This window comes from Palaemon carinicauda, chromosome 28, assembly GCF_036898095.1.
Source record: "Palaemon carinicauda isolate YSFRI2023 chromosome 28, ASM3689809v2, whole genome shotgun sequence".
Taxonomy (NCBI): Eukaryota; Metazoa; Arthropoda; class Malacostraca; order Decapoda; family Palaemonidae; genus Palaemon; species Palaemon carinicauda.
In genome coordinates, this window is record NC_090752.1 from 87,326,128 (window position 1) to 87,351,127 (window position 25,000).

A 25,000-nucleotide genomic window follows, 5' to 3' on the forward strand; every position below is an offset into this window, starting at 1 on the left:
CGTTATATGCTCTTACTAAGAGCACGTCTGTCAGGCCCAAGTTACGAAAGGGGCTTTTGATTGGAGGAAGGAACTTACATTTTACTGTCAACCTGAAAGGACTCATATTTACTCCATTCTTAACACAAGTCTGACTGTTTCAGTTGCCCGCAACTATAGTATATGTAAATTTTCATGGTACAACAGCATTACGTTCCTAATGGTGGTTACAATTACCAATAATTTTCTGTCAGCGGCCTAATAGGCCTATGAAGTCTTGGTTGATATTTCTCTCGTCTGTCTGTCTGTCCTCTCGTTTTTTGATGGATTAACAAATACTTTTTCAATAGATATAGTTTCTGCGTAAAATCGTCCGGTGACTAAAAGCAACAGACAATCAAATATACGAACAGTAAAACCTACTTCGAGAGACAGTCGCAATTTCATTCATTGAAAATCGATATGAATCCTCAGGGGACAGGAGAGGAGAGACAGAAGAAGCAGCTACACGGCCACTACACGACTGATTAGAATAAACCTTTCAAATTCAATTTCCCTTTGAGGAAACAGATATAAGTTATCGGTTGTGTAACTAAAATTAGCTTTGCTTGGCAGAACTAGAAAGATATATCTCCACTTTGAAACCCAATAATAATTGTCCTTTTCGTTTTATTTCAAGTTTACAGTAAGGTGAAGATAAAGGTGTCTAGTTTCAGTTCCAGTATCATCAGAATAGATACTCACCAGAACGTCAGCCGAGCAAGCCCAAACCCCGACTGTGGTGCCCAACCACAGCAGTGGCCTCCCCAGTAAACATCCGGCCTTAATAGACTGGTCGGAGCCAGGCAAAAACTGCCCTTTTTTGGGGTCAAGGTTTTCTAAACTGATTCTGGTACTTTGAACCATGCTGATTCAAATAAGCTTTTGGGCCATCTGAAATTTTGCCCGAAATCCAAGATGGCGGCCAAAATCCAAAATGGCCGCCAAAACTCACAAAATATTTTTTCACGGCATTGGATTTAGCTATCAAGAGGTTTTTTTTTTCTCCCAGAATAGCTATTTTTAGGCAGAGGAATATGACCCTCTGGTTTAAATTCCGAAAAAAATGGATTTATCCTGGCGAAATCCAAGATGGCCGCCGGAGTCGGCCCACAAACTTACGGATTGCGATAACTCCAATTCTAGATGGGCAATGACAATAACAATGGTCTCTACCCCTAGGTTTTCAGGGGCAAGGAATCCGAATTTGTCATCATTTTGAACCACAGGCTACTCCATCATAGTTATAATGCATGTTGATGGATGCAAAGCGACACCGGTGACACCTACAAGACTACCAATGTTACCAAATGTGAATGAAACTGCATTCACACTTGATTCTACAAATATTAAAAACAAATTTGTAAAGAACAGGTGTATTCCTAACATAATCATACAATGATTGTATCTGATATAGTCTTGAAAATGGGTACAAATGTCCATGATGTCAAATATCATTGAGCTTTTACATTAGTGCCCTAACTGAGCACTTGCAAAAGCTCTCTATTTTGTCTCTTTCCAGGTCCTATTTTTCCTCAATATGAAATGTCAAGATCACTACATCTGTCAGAGCTCAGACTTTCACAACTGTCAGTCACTGAGGTATCATCATCCGAATCTGTATCGTCTTCAGAACTATCCTCATACCCATCATCGTAGTCAACAGCAGTCATCAGCGGTGTCACATGAAGTTGATTTTCCACTGTAGGAGTCGGCTCTGAAATTTGAAAGAAATTATTATAAAGGTTTGAAGTTTTATAATGATTCCAAAAAGAAAAGACTTGGGTTTGCCAGCATCTTATAGAAAATGGTGTACCTTGCCTCTGTCGCTTCCTGGTTTCAGTCACTGAGGTATCAGGATGGTGTGAAATCCACCCATCAGTGGTATGATTTTGTCATACCTATCTTGCTGAAGCCAAGATATGATCAATATTTCACTGTTGATAGCTTCATCTGCATGTGCAAAAATGTAATCTACTTGCAGGTCATCAGCTATTTGCAAGATCATATCCATGTACCACTTTATTACATTGTCACTTGGAGGTAGGGGGACAACAGGGAGGTACTCCAGCTTGCACTTGCTAGTTTCGCACTTTGTGACATTCTTCATAAATGAAGTCCAAGATCCAACTGGTCCCAGCGGTTCTTTGTCAACATCAGGAAGACACTGGTCCATGCAGGTATCTCCGACAGCACTTACTAATACCCAGGCTATGTTGCATTGAAGAGAGTCATCTATCAGCTTTGAATCTTTGTAATCATCAGTGAAGTCTGGAAATGATGGAGGTGGTGTCTTATTCTTCTTAGGGATCTTGAAGGATCCATAGTCTGGTGGCTCGTTGTCTTGAATATCTTGCTCATGCTCCTTTCTTGGAACTGTAGACCCCGCTGAGGGATCACCATCATGTCTGGCTTTGAAGATTGTCCCTGTTGTGTGATGTGTAGAGTGTGCTCCGGTAAGAGTTTGCTGCTTACCGTCTCAATTATCGAAGGTGACATGAACACTGCAGCCGCTAATAAAACCGGGAGGGAGCATCTTCTTATGTTGCATGGTAACTTACTTTGCCCAATTGCTATTCAACTGGCGCACATCAGAGTATGAGATTCCAACCCCGCAGCGATGAAGAAGTGTCGTGGCTTCCTTGCTGCCTGTTATCCGATGAACAGTTAGACTCAGTGCAGTTCCAATAGGCAAACGCTCAGAGGTTACCACCTTCTCCCAACTCTGGCTGATAGCTGAAATTTTTTCTGCTTCTGCTTTGCTTGGAGAACAGGCAGACCATTAGCATCGATGGATCTCCGTGGGTTTATTGACCAAATGATGGCATTGTATAGACATTGTAGGGGTCTATAACTATCTAGAAGACTATATAACTCTTCCGCATCAAGAGGCCACTTGATTGTTTGTCTTTGGGTAATCTTTCGTCGAATAAGTCTTGCAAATGCTTTGGTCAAATCCATCTCTCGTAGACCATGGCCCTGAATGGTAGCCGCAGTGTACGCAACAGGATTCACTTCACTGGAGTGCACCAGTAGCCGTTTGCCTATCTTGTGGAAAGAGACTGACTCGCCATACTTCTCAATTAATCTTTTTTTCAGTGTGTAGGTCTTTGAGATAGGTGGGTCAGAAAGTCCTTCGTCTTCACCCATTCTCTTGATGTCATTTATCAACTCTGACAGCAGGTATGCATCATGATTTTCAAGGACATTTCTGGTGAATAGGCGGAAGAACTGATCCATAATGCATGTTCTCAGTGTTTCCTGTTTCTCAGCATCCAGTGAAAGTGACTTCGCGTCATGACCGTACATATAGGTAAAGCTTCGGTATCATCGCTTATGATAGTAGAGGTCCTGCGCAAAGACGTCACATGATGTTCCACCAAGAAGGATCTTCAATCTGACAGCAGCTTCGTGGTGTTTATTGGTAGAATCCTCGATCCATTTCTCCATTGCCTGCTGGAGATTGGTGAAAGCGTTATCTTCACAACACCTTCCAAGTCCACCTTCATTTAAAGCATTTTCATCAGCGACCGATGCTTCATTGCAAACAAAGCAGACCTTCTTTTGCAGTGATCCCCGCCGAACTCTGTATGGTTGAGGCGCAGGTTGGCTAGTGGATGATTCTGAACCTGATTCTTCTGCAGACCCTGATTGCTGAAGTTGGCGTGACTGACTTTCTAGACGGCCCAATCTATTTCGAAAGTTGATACAACAACTGTCATGAATTATGAACTCATGTTTTTCTAAATCTACCCTAATGGTCGTTAATCTAAATTCTGAATAAGGGAACTGTGAGGACAAAGATAACCTGCTGTCAATACAAGCCCACCTCTCTGCTAATCCTTTCAGTGACTCAAGTGCAGCTAATCCAATCTTGGTCATGTCTTCATTATCATTGACCAGTTTGTTGCAGAGACTACAAAGTCCTCTACTTGGAACCTTTGCTTAGAAATGGAGTGGCTGCCATTTTGTTATCCTTTCCACGGTTTCAATGAATCTGAAATAAACTTCTGGTTAGTTTCATAAGAATGATACAGATGGTATGCAATTTCTTCAAACTTTCATGAAGAGAAAATTCATGAGTGTCAAGTTATTGCTTGTGTCATAAATTAGTGTTTATGAGACATTATTATGGACATTCAGACCCTTTAACATGACAATAAACCTTAAATGATTGAAATTAAGTAGTGCACAGTGTAAAGATATTCACAAAATCACAGTGATTAGGAAATAACCAATAATGCATATTGGTTTATGCAGCTATAGTGAATTTTCACCGAGACAGAGTAGCCTATGGTTCAAAGTGATGACAAATTTGAATTCCTTGCCCCTGAAAACCTAGGGATAGAGACCAATATTATTGTCATAGCCCATCTAGAACTGGAGTTATAGCAATCCGTAAGTTGGTGGGCCGACTCCGGCAGCCATCTTGGATTTCGCCAGGATAAATCCATTTTTTCGGAATTTATACTAGAGGGTCATATTCCTCTGCCTAAAGATAGCTATTCTGGGAGAAAAAAGCATCTTGATAGCTAAACCTAACGTCGTGAAAAAATATTTTGTGATTTTTGGCGGCCGTTTTGGATTTTGGCCACCATCTTGGATTTTGGGCAAAATTTCAGATGGCCCAAAAGCTTAATTGAATCAGCATGGTTCAAAGTACCAGAATCAGTTTAGAAAACCTTGACCCCAAAAAAGGGCAGTTTTTGCCTGGCTCCGACCTGTCTAACTCATGGTACGGGCGGGGAGCCTATAGGTCTATTTGCTGAGTAATCAGCAGCCACTGCCTGGCCCTCTTTGCTCCTAGCTTGGGTGGAGAAGGGTCCTGGGCGCTGATCATATGTTTATATGGTCAGTCTCTCAGGCATTGTCCTGCTTGATAGGGCAATGTCACTGTCCCTTGCCACACTCAGAGTGGCCTTTAAACCTTTAAAAGGCTGGTTGAAACAAGCAATTCATTAGAAACCAGTGAATAATACTAATAGAAAATTAAAAGAAAATTGATGCTAAAGATAAATTCTTAAAATCGCAGATTGGAAAAAATCCAATGAATAATGGGTGGATATTGCTGATGCAATTGTAGTCACTGGCTACCAGCACAATTTATCATTCACATCTGGGCCGATACAAAATAAAAAAAAAAAAAAAAAAAAAAAAAGAACGGAAAAGGAAGGGAAGGTAATTTAACATTCATAGATCAATGGTCCAATAAAATATGAATATCAGGAAATAAATAATAAAAGAAAAGGCAGAGTCAGGAGTCTGGTTCCCGGATATTCCTTTGAACGAATGGATGAGAAATTCTCACCATCTGGAGCTGATCTAGCAAAAAGCGACATCTGGCATCAATTTCTTTTATCTCTAGAAATTTATTGCCATCGACTAAAGTAGATAAGTGGATGGAAAATCTATTGCATTCTATCTTGAAAAAAAAAGGCTATTTTATTTACTTTTTTATTAGCTAATAAAATTTATCGTTACATAAACGATCTCTCTCTCTCTCTCTCTCTCTCTCTCTCTCTCTCTCTCTCTCTCTCTCTCTCTCTCTCTCTCTCTCTCTCTCTCTACTATTAATCGATAAGATCAAATTTGGCAAATCCAGTGAGATCAAGTGGAAGTTATTGCCCCAAATTGGCGCAGGGCAAATTGACTGGCTGCCAAGCTGAAGATCTGGATCACTAATCACAGAGCTATAGACTTTGGGCCTTGAAGGAGACACAGTTCCCTTTTTATATATATATATATATATATATATATATATATATATATATATATATATACATATATATATATATTCTATATTTTATATATATATATATATATATATATATATATATATATATATATATATACATACATACATACATACATATATATATATATATATATATATATATATATATATATATATATATATATACACATATTATATATATATATATATATATATATATATATATTATATATATACATATATATATATATATATATATATACATATACATATATACATATATGTATATATATATATATATATATATATATACACACACAGCAGGAAGAAACAGAATATAAGATAACGGAATTGAATGGCGATAAACAAACTAATCAAATTCGATGGGGGAAACATCAAAAGTGTTCACGAGTTCGCATTCCTTGGTTCATCGATGCAAAACTGCAGGGGACATGGAAAAGTAAATGAACAACCGGAGGAAGGTGCACAAGGCTGTCATCAAGCAGGCAGCGTCATGTGGACAAGAAGCACCACCACTAAAGAAGACATAATTATATAACTGAGATATGGATGTTTAAGTGGACGAGTGAAGTAACCAGAATGGACACTTAAAAATGAACTTATTAAGGGTACAATAAAGGTCACAGAAGCATCAAAGTGAGTACAAGATGATATGGCCACCCGATGAGAAGTAAAAGCAACACGTGGCAAGAGGATTGAAAGTTCGATTTAATTGACCATATGTGAGAACCCAGCAGTCACAAATATTGGAAAGATGCTCAAATCAATGGGACAAGATAAAATAAAGGAAAATAAATACAATTCATTGCCAATTCAATAATATGGCGAGAATTCGTGGGGATGTTGTTGACAAGCAATGAATAGGTCCAAAGTTTCAGCCGTGCTTAAGGCCTGATAAATTTCACTGAGAAAAATAAGACCTTACACTCCCTGCCAGCTGTTGATAGAGGTTTGGGGGACCATTTGTAAGTTTAACTAGAGTTGTGGTGGCCTATTGGAAACCTCCCTGCCTGGCTATCTGCCAGACTCGGGTTCGAGTCCTGGTTAAGCTCGATAGTTTCTTGTAGCGTCAGCAATCTCACCATCTTGTGAGCTAAGGATGAGAGGTTTGGGGGAGCCTGTAGCTCTACCAGCAGCCTTTCCTTGATCTTAGCTTGGGTGGAGAGGGGGCTTGGGTGCTGTTTATATGTATATATGGTCAGTCTCTAAGGCACTGTCACTGTACCTTGTCTACTTATTCATGAGCGAAAAAAATAATAAGTCACCAGGAACCATTTGCTGGCCCCCCTAGCTTGGGTGGAGAGAAGACTTAGGCGCTAATAAAATGTGCAACAGCATAACGATCAAACGACGACCTTGCCACTCACGAGTGACCTTTGAACCTTCAAAAAAAAAACTATCTGTCAGTGATCATCGGATGTTTGACGGAAGTGATTACGGTAAAGTCTATGTGATACTTATGAAGCACCATATAGAATTTCAAAAGATTTTAATAATATTTTGGGTAAATTCCCTTCCAGCTCCAAAGACCATCCTTGAGATGATTAGCTGCCAATGCAAAACACTGTTCTTCTGCAAGATGTTCTTGAGGAACTAAGAACTTATCCTGCAGTAACCTTTGCCAGTAAGGTAACGAGTGTCAGAATGAGGAAACACAGAATAGGTAAGAAACTGATTATGGTGATGACATGTAAATACCTCTTACCTGTCTAAAAGATTAAACGTATGCTGAGCATGTTGGTTCTTAATGGACACTAACTTACAAGAACATTCATATCTGATCACTTGTAAAATAGTTAATAAAAGAGAATATTTCAATCAAATAAGCATGTAGTCTAGCTTGTTTATTTTGATATAAATGGATTCCTTGCCCTCAAAAGGGTTGTTAGGAGTCAAAATCCTATTCATAGATACTTTTTATAAGCTGAGCTTTTGACAAAAACCTTTATTTACGGCAGCCAATTTGTAATATCCAAGATGGAGGCCATGTAAGTATCAGAGCAAATGGCAATAGTAAAGCTTCCTAATTGTATAACTTTAATACTACACAAAAATAGGGCGAAATTACATAGTGAACCTGACTAAAAAGGATGATGCTATAGTATGACTGTGGAAGAGACTTTTATTGCTTAAATATGGAGCCAGTGACGTTATATATATATATATATATATATATATATATATATATATATATATATATATATATATATATATATATATATATATATATATATATATATATATTATATTATATTATATATATGCGTTATATATATACATACATATACAAATATATATATATATATATATATATATATATATATAATATATAAATATATTATATACATATATACATATATATATATATATATATATATATATATATATATATATATATATACTGACTTATTTATAACCACGGGCAACATTTCAAGGTGGAATATGAGAGTAATAAGAAAAATCGAGAAATATTTTCGTGCTACAATTTCCGAACCAAATATAAAATACCGAGTCATGTTGCATCATGCAGAATACACGAGGAGTTGTGTCATTTGCATATTTTCCTTCGAACCCTGCTTTGGATGCTGCCTCTGCAAAATTGTGGAATAAAGAACTGAGAATACAGAATACTTGATGCAAGTAATAAAAAGTAAACTTTTATTTGTATGTATGTATGTATGTATGTATGTATGTATGTGTATATATATATATATATATATATTTATATATATATATATATATATATATATATATATACACACACACATATATATATATATATATATATATATATATATATATATATATATATATATATATATATGTGTGTACGTCTGTGTAGGCCTATGTATGACCTAAAAAAATTATAAAAATTGTTAGTAAAATTTATTAATATATTAATTTGAATGGTATTTCAAATTACACCATTACATAACATTTAATTTTTTCTGATTCTATTTCGTGAATAACTTTGATATTAAATCATTACATAGCAAACAACTACATTTAACCTTTCGGTACACCACTTCAGGACCCCACCAACTTTAAAAGCATAAACAATAAATATCACCGAGCGAGGACAATACAGGACCCAAAATGAAGTCGGTGACAAATTCCTCGTCGGAAGCCAAGATCGAGTTCATAGTTTATGCAAGTGGCGCTTCGCAGAGAGAGAGAGAGAGAGAGAGAGAGAGAGAGAGAGAGAGAGAGAGAATAATTTCAGCAGTGTGGCAGTGAGAGTTCCTGCGCAAGAGAGAGATGCTTGGTTTGCTGTAATATCTTTTCAACTTAAAAGTACAGCAAAAGTAATATGATCAGCCATTAGGTTTATAATTAACTAATTCATGACATAAATACCAAGATCAAATTAAGTTTAGTCATTCAAATATTTGAGTAAAATGTTTGATGAGGTTTGTCATTCCTCTCTTATTTTTCCCACGAATCTCCGGATACAGAATAGATAAATTAGGTTGACGCCTTCACAATTTCAAATTAATCAACACCCTGCTAAAGAACTCCTCTGTAAGCATATTGGTATTATTTCTATTTCAAAGATGCAAGAGAGAGAGAGAGAGAGAGAGAGAGAGAGAGAGAGAGAGAGAGAGAGAGAGAGAGAGAGAGAGACGCCTCCATTAACATTGAGCAACTTTGTCCTTTCTATAAATGTCACTCTGATTCCAAAGAGGAATTCCTAATATAATAATAATTAGACCTTTCAATTACCAGCCTAATTAAGGCTGCTGATCGTGGACCTCCCTCCCAAAAGGCCTTCGTTCAGTCCAATGAGCTTTAATTGCCTGAGACGATGAATTCTGGCTAGCCCGTCTTCATGATTTCAATTACAAAGGGACCAAGAAGAAGGGAACAACAAGAGCAAGTAAAAAAAAAAAATACTGGCAATTTCCTCAAACAGATATTACCAGCGGCGACACCCAAAGGAAAAGTCATCAATGACATTTAATGATGTATCGCCAGTATGTTGAATAATATGAATAATACAAGTACAAATAAGAACCGAAACCTCTAGATGAAAAATTGCCTGTTTTTCTGAGAACCCCAAAATCGACGTTATAAAATAATATAAATGCAAATGTAAATACATCTCCTCTTTGAAATAAAGAGCAAATGTTTTATTATATATATATATATATATATATATATATATATATATATATATATATATATATATATATATTCACCATCATAATCTCCTCCTACGCCTATTGACACGAAGGGCCTCCGTCAGATTTAGCCAGTCGTCTCTATCTTGAGCTTTTAAATGAATACTTCTCCATTCATCATCTCTTACTTTACGCATGTAGGCCTGTGTCTTCCAACTCTTCCAGTGCCTTGTGGAGCCCAGCTAAACGTTTGGTGAACATCTCTCTTGGGGAGTGCGAAATGCATGCTCAAACCATCTCCATCTACGCTTGAATAATCCCTCTTATAGTTTCATTATAATCCTGTACTACCATTCAACTCCCATTATTCTTCTGGAAACTTTGTTCTCAAATGTGTTGGACATTGTTTCGTTGTCATACCATGACTCATGTCCATACTGTAACACAGATCTCATTAAACTCATATATAGCCTGATTTCTTATGTAATTTCAGGCGACTTGATTTTCAAATTTTACTTCACCTTGCCATTATCTGATTTGCGTTTTTCAATCTTTCATTAAATCCCAATTCTAAAGACGCTGTATTAGAGATCATAGTTCCTAAATATTCAAATGATTCCACCTCATTAATCCTTTCTTCCAATGATATTTCATCTTCCATTGCATATTCCATTCTCATCATCTCTGTTTATTTCTTCCCTTGTTTCATTTCCTCACTAGGCTATTTTTCCCTGTTGTAGGCCTTGGGCTTATAGCATTTTCCTTTTCCATTTAGCGGTATAGTTTATCTTGTAATAATCATAATAATAATAATAATAATAATAATAATAATAATAATAATAATAATAATAAAAATAAAAAAAAAAATAATAATAACAATAATAATAATAAAGAAAAAAAAATAATAAAAATAATAATAATCTTGGGGGAGCAAAAGGCAAAACTGACATTGTAATGATTCCGATATCTTGAGGCTCTTTGAAAACAAAAGAATGAAAATCCACGAGAAATTCGGACACTTTTTCCTCCCAAACTTTCCGTCCTCACTGTCATTTCAAGAAGATGAGATGAAACAGTAAAAGTCAAAGAATGTGACGAAAAGGAAAACGTTACAGGATATTGGCCCCCCCCCTCCCCCCCCCATCTGTCGTGAGTTTTCCCCAAGTCAATTTAGTAGAGTGAATATGAAAATCGTTGAGGCCTTGGGAAAGGCTTGGAATCTTTTCATAGAGTGTTGGAAAGGTCCATTACACAAAATGCATGAATTTGGCAACATGATATAGCTTTATAAACCCATAGAACTTTCTTTTTGTTTTGCAAACAAATATACATACATATAAACATCCCGTGACCAAAAGTTTGCATGACCAGCAAAACATATATATATATATATATATATATATATATATATATATATATATATATATATATATATATATATATATATATATATATATACATATATATATATCGATATACATATATATATATATATATATATATATATATGTGTGTGTGTGTATATGTTTATATATATGTATATACATATATACAGACACACATATATGTATATCTATCTATCTATCTATCTATCTGTATATATGTAATGATTAGAATAGTTAATATTACATGTTTAAAACAAATGACGTAATATGTCATGTTGGTTGGAGGAGCTAACCCTGGGATTTGCTGTAGTCATTCAAATCGTAAACAGGACATACAATGCTAATCTCAGCAATTTGACATTCTTCTTAAACGTCAACACATTGTCTCAGCGTGTGAAAGTTTGTGACGTCACCGGATGCAGGTGTCTTCCGAGTTTGTGACGTGTCTAAAGTAAACTAAGCATACGATATCTGTGATATCGATAATTTAGTCAGTTCATATCTATACTTCACCAGAATTGGTCATCTGGACCAACCCAGCTTCCTCCAGTGATGGTGATGTTTAACTCTGTTGTTTTTATAGAATAAATACTTAAAAACTATTAAGATGTATTCAGTTAATCCATTTTCATACATCTGAAACAACACTTACTCAATGTGTGCTTATAACAGTAGCACGCCAATAAATGGTGGCAGCGATTAAACTCTAAGACAGCGATTAAACTCTAAGACAGCGGTTAAACTCTAAGAATTAGAGAAAAATCTTCAAGACTTCCAAATAATAGCTGTAAAACCAGAGAAATATCTTCAAGACTTCAACATAAAAGCTGTAAAACCAGAGAAAGATCTTCAAGACTTCAAAATAAAATCTGTAAAACCTGAGAAAGATCTTCAAGAACTCAACATTATCTACAAGAATCTACAATTTTGACTAAGTCCAACGAAACAGCTAACATCAACATATGTTAGAATACAACCTGAATCTTCAATCAACATCCTAGGAAACCCAAGGACTGGCGTTCAACAATTGCAAGACATATCCAGGAAGAACTACATTCAACAAGAAACTAGAACGAGACATCGCTAACAAAACATCAAGAGAGAGAGAGAGAGAGAGGACGTGTCGACTTCATATATAAGCTAAGTACAGATATTTTGAATTCATTCCAGTTTGGGCAGTGAAGTGTAGTTATCACAAGTCGTTAGTCGATTATAGCTGGGGTGAGTGAATTGCTAAACTTTGTTATAGGAAATTCCGAATTCTCATTTAGAATTTTTCTTTCTTTGTGCTAATTCCTTTTTCTTTCAGAAATTCTCGGCGAAATGTTTTGGGATTAGTAACATTGTTGGGGGAATTTTATTATACATATGCGTTTACGCAGTGGGCGTCTGTACTCATATAGATATTTTGATAGAATTGCAAGGGGTCAAAGAGATAGAAAAAAAAAAAAAATACAGCAGTCATGGCTCCTCCTGTCAGCCCTACCCCTGGACCTAGTGGTGTAGGCCAGACTAATCATCCTCCAATTGTGACGCTTGTAAATGCCAGGTCAGCAATCCTTCCTTTTCAAGGTCGGGTCAACGGGTTCTTGCCACAAAATGTGGAGTCATGGATTTCATCCGTTGATGCCCATTTAAATGCCAAACAAATCGTAGACCCTTTTGTACAATTACAAGAAGCTAAAAGTTTTATAGATTTTTCTAAGGGGCATGCGAGTGCATATTTAAGAGGTGTTTCATTTCAAGAAGCAGTTACTTGGGATGATTTCAAAGTTAGGTTACGCGCGATCTATGGGGGTGAGGAAGCCTTGGATGTAGTGTTAACGTTACGAAATACACTTAATCAAGCCACTATGAATCGGCTTAATGTTATTGAGAGAGTAGCTCTCATAGCTGATAGGCTTAACGAATATCAGGACATTTTAGGTCATTCCACTTGGGTTACTAACGATAACATCTCCGTGAAAGAATTTTTACGATTAATGTATTTAACTTGCATGACACTTATGTTGCCTGAAGCTTTAGTGCGGTGTTTTGATAAGAAGTTAACGCCTGCAAGTACGGAATTGGATGTCTATAAACAGATAAAGAAACACATGTCCAAGTGTCCAGATCTCGATCCCGTGTTAACTCAAGTTTTTGCAAAGAATGAAACAAAACCACAAACAGTGAACGTAGTTAACAGTCCAGTAGCGGGAGTGACGTGTTACAACTGCAAACGTCAAGGTCACATAAGCGCAGACTGTAGAACAAAATTTTGCTCAATTCACAACACTGCAACGCATTCTTATAGTCAATGTTACTCGCGTAAGACACAACAATATCCTAGAAATACACAGTCAATTCCACAGTCAGTTCCATATGGAAATAAAAAGAAAAATCCTCATTTTAACAATAAGAAGAAACAACCAAATGTCAATGCAGTTCAGAGTCCGAAACAAACAAACACTTCTTCAAATATCGCTGAGCCTGGGCCGTCAAACCAGACCTCGCAAGGTCAGACTAATTTTCAGAATGTGCAGAGCAAAGCAAATACCACATAGTTAACTCTAGAGGGGAAGAGAGTGATGTTGGGTCAAGGTCATTCATGTCAACATCAATAGTATTGAATAATCAATTTAATGTTTTATCAGATAATTGTGAGACAATAGATTTTCCTATGAAACACACGGCCGAATTAAGTAAAACAGTGCATGCTCCCGTAGATTTGCAACGAATTCATACAATAATAAGCCAAAATGAGTTACGGCCAACCTTATATGCTGTAAATTTAGAACACAAATCCTTTACGTTATTTTTTGACTCTGGTAGTCCACGTAATATTATGGATTTGAAGACACATCATTTGTTGTTTTTGAACTTTCCGATTGAAAAATCAGGAATTAGACTTTCAGGTATAGGAAATAATGAATTAAACGTCATAGGCATAACTCATATTCAGTTCAGAGTCGGTAATCGCACGTTTGCCGATACATTTGTTGTTGTAAAAAACATTAATATGTATCCAGCTGTAATTATAGGATACCCATCTATGGGAAATCAAAACATTATCTTAGCTCCTGCCAAGCACGGCGTGTATATCAAAGGGAAATTCTATAAGTCTTCTAATACCTTAAAATCAGTTTTGGATAAAAAGGAGACGAAAAATGTAACCGTAACGTACGTTGAAGAACCAATAACTTGTCTCACTAATAAAGAAATAATATACGCGACCCAGCAGAATTCTCGTTCACCCGTAATATCATCTTGCACGCAATCTATCGAACCAAACATACCTTCGAATTTAATAGTGCAAATAAAGAAAACACTACCGGGATCTGAAATATTAATCCATTCCGATACTTTGAAAACTAACGGATTGTCTGTCACACAAGCTATTTATACAGTAGGCTCACATCAGCAATGTAATATCGAAGTCTGTAATCATTTAAATAACACTTTAGTAATTCACAAAAATCAACATATCTTGGATGTAGAAGTTTATAAACATCGTATTCTTACCGTTGCTGAAATCAATCACTCTCAATCAGTTGCGGATGAATCCCTTTTGCGATCTATTAAAAATAAAATCAGTAAGGACATTCAAGACGAAGAAATTCAGCAGAAAATTTTTGAACTTTAAACTAAATATCAAGATGTCTTTTCCACTACGGATGGATCCTTAGGAAAAACAGATGTGATCGAGCATCAAATAAGGTTAAAGGACAAGCAGAAAATTATATATGTACCTCGTACAGACTCCCTATGAAATTCCAGAATGAAATAAATGATGAAGTAGGTAAAATGTTAGAGGAAGGAGTCATTAGAAAATCAAACAGCCCTTATAATTTTCCTTTAATAGTTGTACCGAAAAAAGATCGAACATGGCGTATCTGCGTCGACTTTCGTCGTCTAAACGAGGAAACGATCCCTGATCGATTCCCAGTGCCATGTACTGACGATATTTTGTCTTTGTTAGGTCAGAATAAATATTTTACCAGTTTGGACTTACTTAAAGGCTTTCACCAGATATCATTAGAAGAAGATAGTATCCCATACACAGCCTTCAGCACAGCCAGGGGACATTATGAATTTTTACGGATGCCTTTTGGTTTACGTTGTGCTCCTATAACATTTACAAGAATGATTAACATAGTGTTTGGAGACTTGTTAGGGGATATATTGCATGCCTATATGGATGATCTTGTAATCTTTTCCAACACCTTAGAAGAACATCTACGTAAGTTAGAACTAGTACTACAGAGATTAAGACAACATAACTTAAGGGTAAAGATTAGTAAGTGTGAATTTTTCAAAACAGAATTAATATATTTGGGTTTCATGGTGTCAAGCCAAGGTCTTAAAGTAGTCCATGATAAGGTGTCAGCTATACGTAATTTTCCCATACCTACTAATGTCAAGGGAATACAGCAATTTCTGGGTTGTAGTGGATATTACAGGCGTTTTATACGCAACTATTCAATAATAGCCCTCCTTTAACTGATCTTACGAAGAAGGGCGTAGATTTCATATGGTCTGAGCAACATCAACAGGCGTTTAATACTTTGAAAGATGAACTGTGTAGTTCTCCTATCTTAAAATTTCCTGACTTCGGTAAGGAATTCCTCATTGCAACAGACGCATCAGACTTAGGAGTAGGAGGAGTATTGCTTCAGCAATATGATAAACAATTTTTCCCGATAGCTTTCTATTCTCGAAAATTGAGAACTTCCGAAAGTAAGTATGCAGTAATAGACAAGGAAGGACTAGCTATTGTTATTTCGCTAGTGCATTTTAAGTTCATAATTTACGGTTATCCCGTTAAGGTTCTTACTGACCATAAACCACTAACAGAGTTCTTTAAAGGCTTCAATCACAGCCCTAAACGAACTCGGTGGCATTTGATCATTCAAGATTTTGGCGCAAGAATCGGGTATTTACCTGGGAAAGCAAATATCATTGCGGATGCATTATCACGCAACCCCGTGTCATCTTGTACGGAGCCTTTAGCTGAATTAATAGATATATCAACATCCATGCCTATTGTAAAAACAATATCTGAACAAGAAGACTTAGGCTGGAGTGCTGAATTGTTACAGACTGAGCAAAGAAAAGATCAGAAAATAGAAACAATTATAAATGCTTTGAAAGGCAATCATAAAGAAAAGGAATATATAAAGTATAAGCAGCAGAATTATATAATCAAAGATAATATTCTGTGTAGGACTGTGACAAGGAAAACCAGCAATACACCACATGTAACTAACGACCAGGTAGTAGTACCAATCTCACTTATTTCCACTGTCCTGAATTGGTTGCATTCAAATCCATTACATGGACACCCTGGGTTCTCATTAATGTCACAGAAAGCCAAATCATTGTTTTATTGGCATACAATGCTTACAGATATAAAAAGACACATAGCTAATTGTCGCACATGTCAGGAAAACAAAGGGCATCCGAAAACACCTGTCAGCCTAGGAGGTTATCCTGTGCCCAATCAACCCTTTGAAAGAATACATTTAGATTTGTTAACAGGATTTTACGAGTCAGACAGAGGAAATAAGCACCTCTTAGTAATTATAGATGCTTTAACTCGATATACAGAACTAATAGCGCTTAAAACTAAAACTGCGATTGAATGCGCTAGGAAGTTTTACGAGTGTAAACATGGAATTCCACACATGATAATCTCAGACTCGGGTGGTGAATTTAATAATCACTTTCTTACCTCATTGTGTGAATTCCTCAACATAAAGAAGATTAATACCATGATATATCACCCAGAGTCGAATGGGCTAGTGGAAAGAGCAAATAGGAAGATATTAAATATATTGAGGGTAACACTAGGGGGATCAGACCCCAACTGGGATATTGCAATACCGGCGGCACTGAGTACTCTGAATCATTCATATCATATATCAATTAAAATGTCACCGCATGAAGCATTGTATGGTACCCCAGTTAGAACACCTTTCCATGTATTAACGCCTACAACTAATCTATCAAATCCTTTAAAAGAATGTATAAATGCAAGTATAAGTCGATATGATATCCTTCGAAAGAATTTAGAAGAATCACAAATCATAATGAAAAGGAATCATGATAAAATAGCGAAACCAACTAAAACATATACCGTGGGTGATAACATCTATATTCAAATCAATGTCAGAAAAGGGCTCAACTATAAACTAACACCTAAGTTTGAAGGCCCATTTAACATTTTGGAAACATTAACGGCCAATAGGTTTAGAATTCAAAACGTAGCCCAACCCACGGATGAGAGAATAGTACCATTGGCTCACATAAGAAATTAAAAAGAAAAGAGAGGAAAAGAAGTGAGGGAAAGTTTTATTCTGTTTTATGTGATTAAAAGTTTTCTTTTTAATACAGGAGTAATTACATATGTTTTTTCTCGTTACAGGTTTCCAAGATGAATGTTTTGTTGTTGGGAGTGATATTTTTCGCTCAGACATTTTTCTCGTATGGGATGAGCTCTAAGACTAAAAATATATGTTTTAAATATGGCAATATAGTTGAAAGACAAGAAGACATTTTTATTACGTCAACCAACGTAATTGTAGAAGTGAATATGCAAGCAATTTTTCTTCAAGAGAATGATGTCATTAGCTTAAGAACCGCCATTTCAAGGTTTTCTGCATCATTGGATGAGTTGCATAGAAGACATTTTCATTTGACTACAAAGAGTTTGCTTGGATCAACATTAAAAGTTGCAAAGATGCTATCTGATGACTTGAAAAATAAGACTGGCGAGACAGGATCTTTGGCTTATGACCTTTTGATGTGGACTGTAGGACACGAACATAAAGAAAGACGGAATCCGTTTATTTATGCTGCATTAAGCATCTTTGGGTCTGTTGCAAGTTTAGGTTTAGGAATTTCCAATCGTCTTAAAATTAGTAATCAAAATAAGAAAATTGAGTTCTTGACTCAAAGATGAATTGATTATGTCAGAACTAGGGAATCAGTTAGCTTCAATCAATAAAATTATGGATTTATTAAATGAACATTCAGATAATATCGTTCACATTATGGAAGTACAGGATTTGTTGGCAACATTAACGTATTATGATTCAGAGATAGATCACATACATAACAGAATTACACATTTCATTGAGAAATCCAAGGATTATGTAGAAGCTATCAGGTTATTATTATTATTATTATTACTATCCAAGCTACAACCCTAGTTGGAAAAGCAAGATGCTATAAGCCCAGGGGCTCCAACAGGGAAAAATAGCCCAGTGAGGAAAGGAAATAAAGAAATAAATAAATGAAGAGAACAAATTAACAATAAATCATTCTAAAATAAGAAACAACGTCAAAACAGACATGTCATATAATAAAATATCAACAACATCAAAAACAAATATGTCATAAATAAACTATAAAAAGACTATGTCCGCCTGGTCAACAAAAAAGCATTTGCTCCAACTTTGAACTTTTGAAGTTCTACTGATTCAACCACCCGATTAGGAAGATCATTCCACAACTTTGTCACAGCTGGAATAAAACTTCTAGAGTACTGCGTAGTATTGAGCCTCGTGATGGAGAAGCCCTGGCTATTAGAATTAACTGCCTGCCTAGTATTACGAACAGGATAGAATTGTCCAGGGAGATCTGAATGTAAAGGATGGTCAGAGTTGTGAAAAATCTTATGCAACATGCATAATGAACTAATTGAACGACGGTGCCAGAGATTAATATCTAGATCAGGAATAAGAAATTTAATAGACCGTAAGTTTCTGTCCAACAAATTAAGATGAGAATCAGCAGCTGAAGACCAGACAGGAGAACAATACTCGAAACAAGGTAGAATGAAAGAATTAAAACACTTCTTCAGAATAGATTGATCACCAAAAATCTTGAAAGACTTTCTCAATAAGCCTATTTTTTGTGAAATTTAGCAACTAAAGGTGTATTGTCGCCCCATTTGTTGCCTATAAGTTACTTAAAATTAATTCTGAAGAACGGAAGGGATAAACTAGGCTATGTTCCTTTGTTAGACGAACATAGGTTAGAATTTTATTACAGCCTAATTACAGTAAACGTAGATAATAACAAAATTAGGATTACAATTCCCTTTGATTCTTCTGATGCCTGGCAATCTTACAGGATATCACCATTTCCGACTTTCATGACGAATCACTCAAATCCAGTAATATCCAGTTTGACAGGACACGTATTGATTTCCCCAGACAAGGAAACATATACAGTCATTAAAGACTTAAATCAATTAACTCACTGTTCAGATGCAATGGATAGAAAAATATGTACAGCTGACTCATTTGAATTCCATAAAAACTTAATGGATTCATGCGAGTTAGGTATAGTGCTAGACGGTGCTCTCTCCCATACAAGTGAAAATTGTCTGGATAAGCTTTATCCCTTTGACAATAAAGAGTTCAATTGCAGACTGAATAATGGCTCGTGGATACGATACGACAAGGACGGCTTCAATGTATCATGCCCTGACGGATCCACGTCCTTCACACATATCTTCGTCGCAGCAGATGGTTGTGTCGGGACTTCCCCGAATTCCATGGTGACTGGTCTACGGACAATCATCAGAGAACGAGCCTACTTCGCGAACTTCACGTGGACCTCTACAATGCCAGTATTTCCTCTCCCGTACAACGGACATGTGGCAAAGCGGTTGATGAAACTTACCGAAAAGGACCACCTGTCACCGACTTATAAGGAAATTCTTCACTCCATACTACTGGCTGGTTTGTGTATCACGGTGGTGATATTTATCGCCGTGAACATCCTTGTTTGGCGTAGGTTACGGCACAGCAAGCAGCTAAAAAGGAATGAGTTGCCTAGCCCCGACAATACGCCCTATTTGATTCAGTTCAAAGCTGTTTGAGTGGCCACCTCATTCGCTAAAGGAGTATTTGTAGGGACGAGTTTGTATGAAAAGCTGATTAGTACGCTAGTAATATGTAATTAAAGAAATTTTCTACATGTGCATTGTTAAAAATACATTTATAACAACATTAGAAAAAAAAAAAAAATAAAATAAAAAAGGATATAAATAATTTTTTCTCTCGGCATCTAATAAAAATATATAAGCCGGAATGTTAAAAAAGGAAAAGAGAAAAAAAAAATAAAATATATAACAGAATCTATGGGCATCTAATAAAATATATCAGCCCTATATATAAATATATATATATATATATATATATGTACGAAACCGTGGTACGTGTACGTACCAGGAATTCGTGTTTGTGCACTAAAAATTTAGTATTTTGTTTCTGACAAAGGTAACAATTATTCTCTATCAAGTTACCGAATTATATGTAAGTCAGATTTTTTTTTTTTGGTACCATATAATCATTTACTAGCAATGTACCATATATGTGATCTTGGTTTTATCATGCATTTTTCTTTTTGCTTTGGTAATATCTTTTTTGTATGCATTATTGTTATTATTTTTTAATGTGCCTATTTGGACATTCGTCCTCGGTTGATTATGGCTAAAGTTAAACAAAGAATAATACGTATGTCCAGTCACACCTAATAACCATGTTTTGGCTTGTTGTTAAATTTTTGTAAAAAAATTGAGATAGCTGGCCGAGCTAATGTAATGATTAGAATAGTTAATATTACATGTTTAAAACAAATGACGTAATATGTCATGTTGGTTGGAGGAGCTAACCCTGGGATTTGCTGTAGTCATTCAAATCGTAAACAGGACATACAATGCTAATCTCAGCAATTTGACATTCTTCTTAAACGTCAACACATTGTCTCAGCATGTGAAAGTTTGTGACGTCACCGGATGCAGGTGTCTTCCGAGTTTGTGACGTGTCTAAAGTAAACTAAGCATACGATATCTGTGATATCGATAATTTAGTCAGTTCATATCTATACTTCACCAGAATTGGTCATCTGGACCAACCCAGCTTCCTCCAGTGATGGAGATGTTTAACTCTGTTGTTTTTATAGAATAAATACTTAAAAACTATTAAGATGTATTCAGTTAATCCATTTTCATACATCTGAAACAACACTTACTCAATGTGTGCTTATAACAGTAGCACGCCAATATATATATATACATACATATATATATATATATATATATATATATATATATATATATATATAACAAGGCAATTTCCCCAATTTTGGGGGCTAGCCGACATCAAACAAATGAAACAACAGAGGAGACCTCTCCTCTCTACGTTCCTCCCAGCCTGACAAGGGACTCAACCGATTTCGACTGGTACTGCTAGGGTGCCACAGCCCACCCTCCCCCGTTATCCACCACAGATGAAGCTTCATAATGCTGAATCCCCTACTGCTGTTCCCTCCTTGATCATCTAAGGCACCGGAGGAAGCAGCAGGGCCTACCGGAACTGTGTCACATTCGTTCGCCATTCATTCCTTGCCTCTCTCACATCTATCCTCCTTTCACCCAAAGCTTTCTTCACTTCATCCATCCACCCAAACCTTGGTCTTCCTTTTGTATTTCTATCAACTCTTGCATTCATCACCTTCTTCAGCAGACAGCCATTTTCCATTCTCTCAACATGGCCAAACCAACTTAACACATTCATATCCACTCTAGCTGCTAACTCATTTCTTACACCCGTTCTCACCCTATCTACTCGAGATACACCGGCCATACTCCTTAGACACTTCATTCTCAAACACATTCAATTTCTATCTCTCCGTCACTTTCATTCCCCACAACTCCGATCCATACATCACAGTTGGTACAATCACTTTCTCATATAGAACTCTCTTTACATTCATGCCCAACTGTCTATTTTTTACTACTCCCTTAACTGCCCCCAAACACTTTGCACCCTTCATTCACTCTCTGATGTACATCTGCTTCCACTCCACCATTTGCTGCAACAACAAACCCCAAATACTTAAACTGATCCACCTTCTCAAGCAACTCTCCAATCAACATGACATTCAACCGTGCACCACCTTCCCTTCTCGTATATCTCATAACCTTACTCTTACCCACATTAACTCTCAACTTCCTTCTCTCACACACCCTTCCAAATTCTATCACTAATCAGCCAAGCTTCTCTTCCGCGTCTGCAACCAGTACAGTATCATCCGCAAACAACAACGGATTTACCTCCCATTCATGGATATTCTCGTCTACCAGTTTCCATCCTCGTCCAAGCACTCGAGCATTCACCTCTCTCACCACTCCATCAACGTACAAGTTAAACAACCACGGCGACATCACACATCCCTGTCTCAGCCCCACACTCACCGGAAACCAATCGCTCACTTTATTTCCTATCCTAACACATGTTTTACTACCTTTGTAGAAACTTTTCACTGCTTGCAACAACCTTATATATATATATATATATATATATATATATATATATATATATATATATATATATATATATATATATATACATACATAAAAAGGAGCCTAATTTGGAATGATACCCATATACATATTTCTTTGCTCTGGTCAAGACACACCGTCCATAACCAGATCTTGAAACCTGGTAAGTACTCTCTCTCTCTCTCTCTCTCTCTCTCTCTCTCTCTCTCTCTCTCTCTCTCTCTCTCTCTCTCTCTAAAACGATTCTTCAGGGGATTTTCTATCATAAATAGCATTTAAACTTTTTTGTTGTTTAGTTTACATGGATGAACTACGTGGGCAAAATAACTGTAAAGCAAAGATTTGCGATCCATCTTCGAGATGATAATTGATTTTAGTGTTTATAATTCTGTTTACTATTGAGAGAGAGAGAGAGAGAGAGAGAGAGAGAGAGAGAGAGAGAGAGAGAGAGAGAGAGAGCTCAAATAATAAATTTCCTCTCACTTTTAAAATGCAAATCACTAAAACCCCAAAATCTAAATTAGAAATAAATGAAGAGGCCTTTCCACATAATGAAGTACATGGTTTCTCTATCTTATCAGTTTGAGTTGATTTAAATCCTACCAAGTTTTTTTTTTTCAATATATTTCACATAAGGAATAAAGGCTTGCAGAAATAAGCGTATCCATGAAATGTGAGGGCTATCAAAATTATATGTATGTATATATATATATATATATATATATATATATATATATATATATATATATATATATGTGTGTGTGTGTGTGTGTGTATATATATAAAGGCTTTCAAAGCCTTTCTATCTCTCCCTTCCCTCCCCTTTTTTTTTGTCCTTTATCTCTCCATCTTTTATTTCTCTCTTAAAGGGCATATGTATTTGGGATCCTCTGCCTGTCTTGACTTCCGCACAATAAAAGCAAAGAATAAAAAGCGAAAGGTCATAATTATGTAACACTGAAAAGGCGAGACTTCAAAAGCACGATCCAGGTGTGAAACATCCAAATTGCAAATAGCAACTCTCGCTTCTATTCTGCAGGGGGCAACATGACCTCCCAAACATGTAGGAAATTTCGTTTGATCAATTTCTCTACGAAATCGTTTACTGGTTTCTCCCGTTCCTGAATAATAATAATAATAATAATAATAATAATAATAATAATAATAATAATAATAAAGATGGTTCTTCGAACTAAATGCAGAGAGGTATCCTTACATTTAAATAAATGGAAAGAATAGTGATGGGAATAACATTAATAGGACATTAAGAATAAAAGAATGGGTACTTAAAGATTACAAAAGAAACAGGGGAAGAAAGAAAAGACAACGGATTGACGAACTAAGAAAACTAACGGTTATAAACTGTCATAGAAAAACAGGCCCGAGCGGGACATATCTGAGGACTTTGTCCTGTAGAGTTACATTCACGCACAGGTTATTGATAGCAATGTGCAACCTTTTACCTTAATAGTATTTTGGGTATCATTCTTCAAGTCTTTTTAATCTATTAGTAGAACTTCAAAAGTTCAAATTTGCAGTAAATGTTTTTATGCTGAACAGGCTGAAATAAGTCTTTTTATAGTCTATATATGAAATATCTGTTTTAATCATATTTTTTAAGATATTTTATTTTATTTTTTTCCTTACTTTTTATATCGTTTATTTCCTTATTTCCTTTCCTCACTGGGTTATTTTCCCCTGTTAGAGCCCTTGGGCTTATAGCATCTTGCTTTTCCAACTAAGGTTGTAGCTTAGCTAGTAGTAGTAGTAGTAGTAACAACAACAACAACAACAACAACAACAATAATAATAATAATAATAATAATCAAGACTTCGTTCCATGGATTTCTTCAGGTGGGGTCTGGTCTCATCAATTACGAGAATCTCCTACTGACTATATTTACTGACTAAAATCAAATACTCTCAATTGGAGTACTGAGGCAATGACAATTTTACCCTCTTTACTAATCATTAAAGTATACATTCATACACTGCCAACAATATCAGTATTATAAAATTATATGCAGTGTTGCTTAATATAAATCAATACGCATAATAAATACATAAAGAACAAATTTGATGAAATAAAGTAAACTCAAATAGATGAATATGATGAAAATCAGGAGTAAATTGTAATTGCAGAACACCAAACCATAATACAAAGTACTAAAAATAGTCATTACTCATAAGAACTTTATTTCATGCGTCAGAAAGACAATAATATAAAAAATCTCCATCAATTACTATTGAATTATTTATTATTCTAATTCTGTCTGTTAATTTAATTCCTATATTTTCTTCCATTTATCAATTATCTAAATCAATACCCATTAACGCTGAAAAAATATTTCCCCTAATAAATCAAGTTTGAATCGATATTTCATAA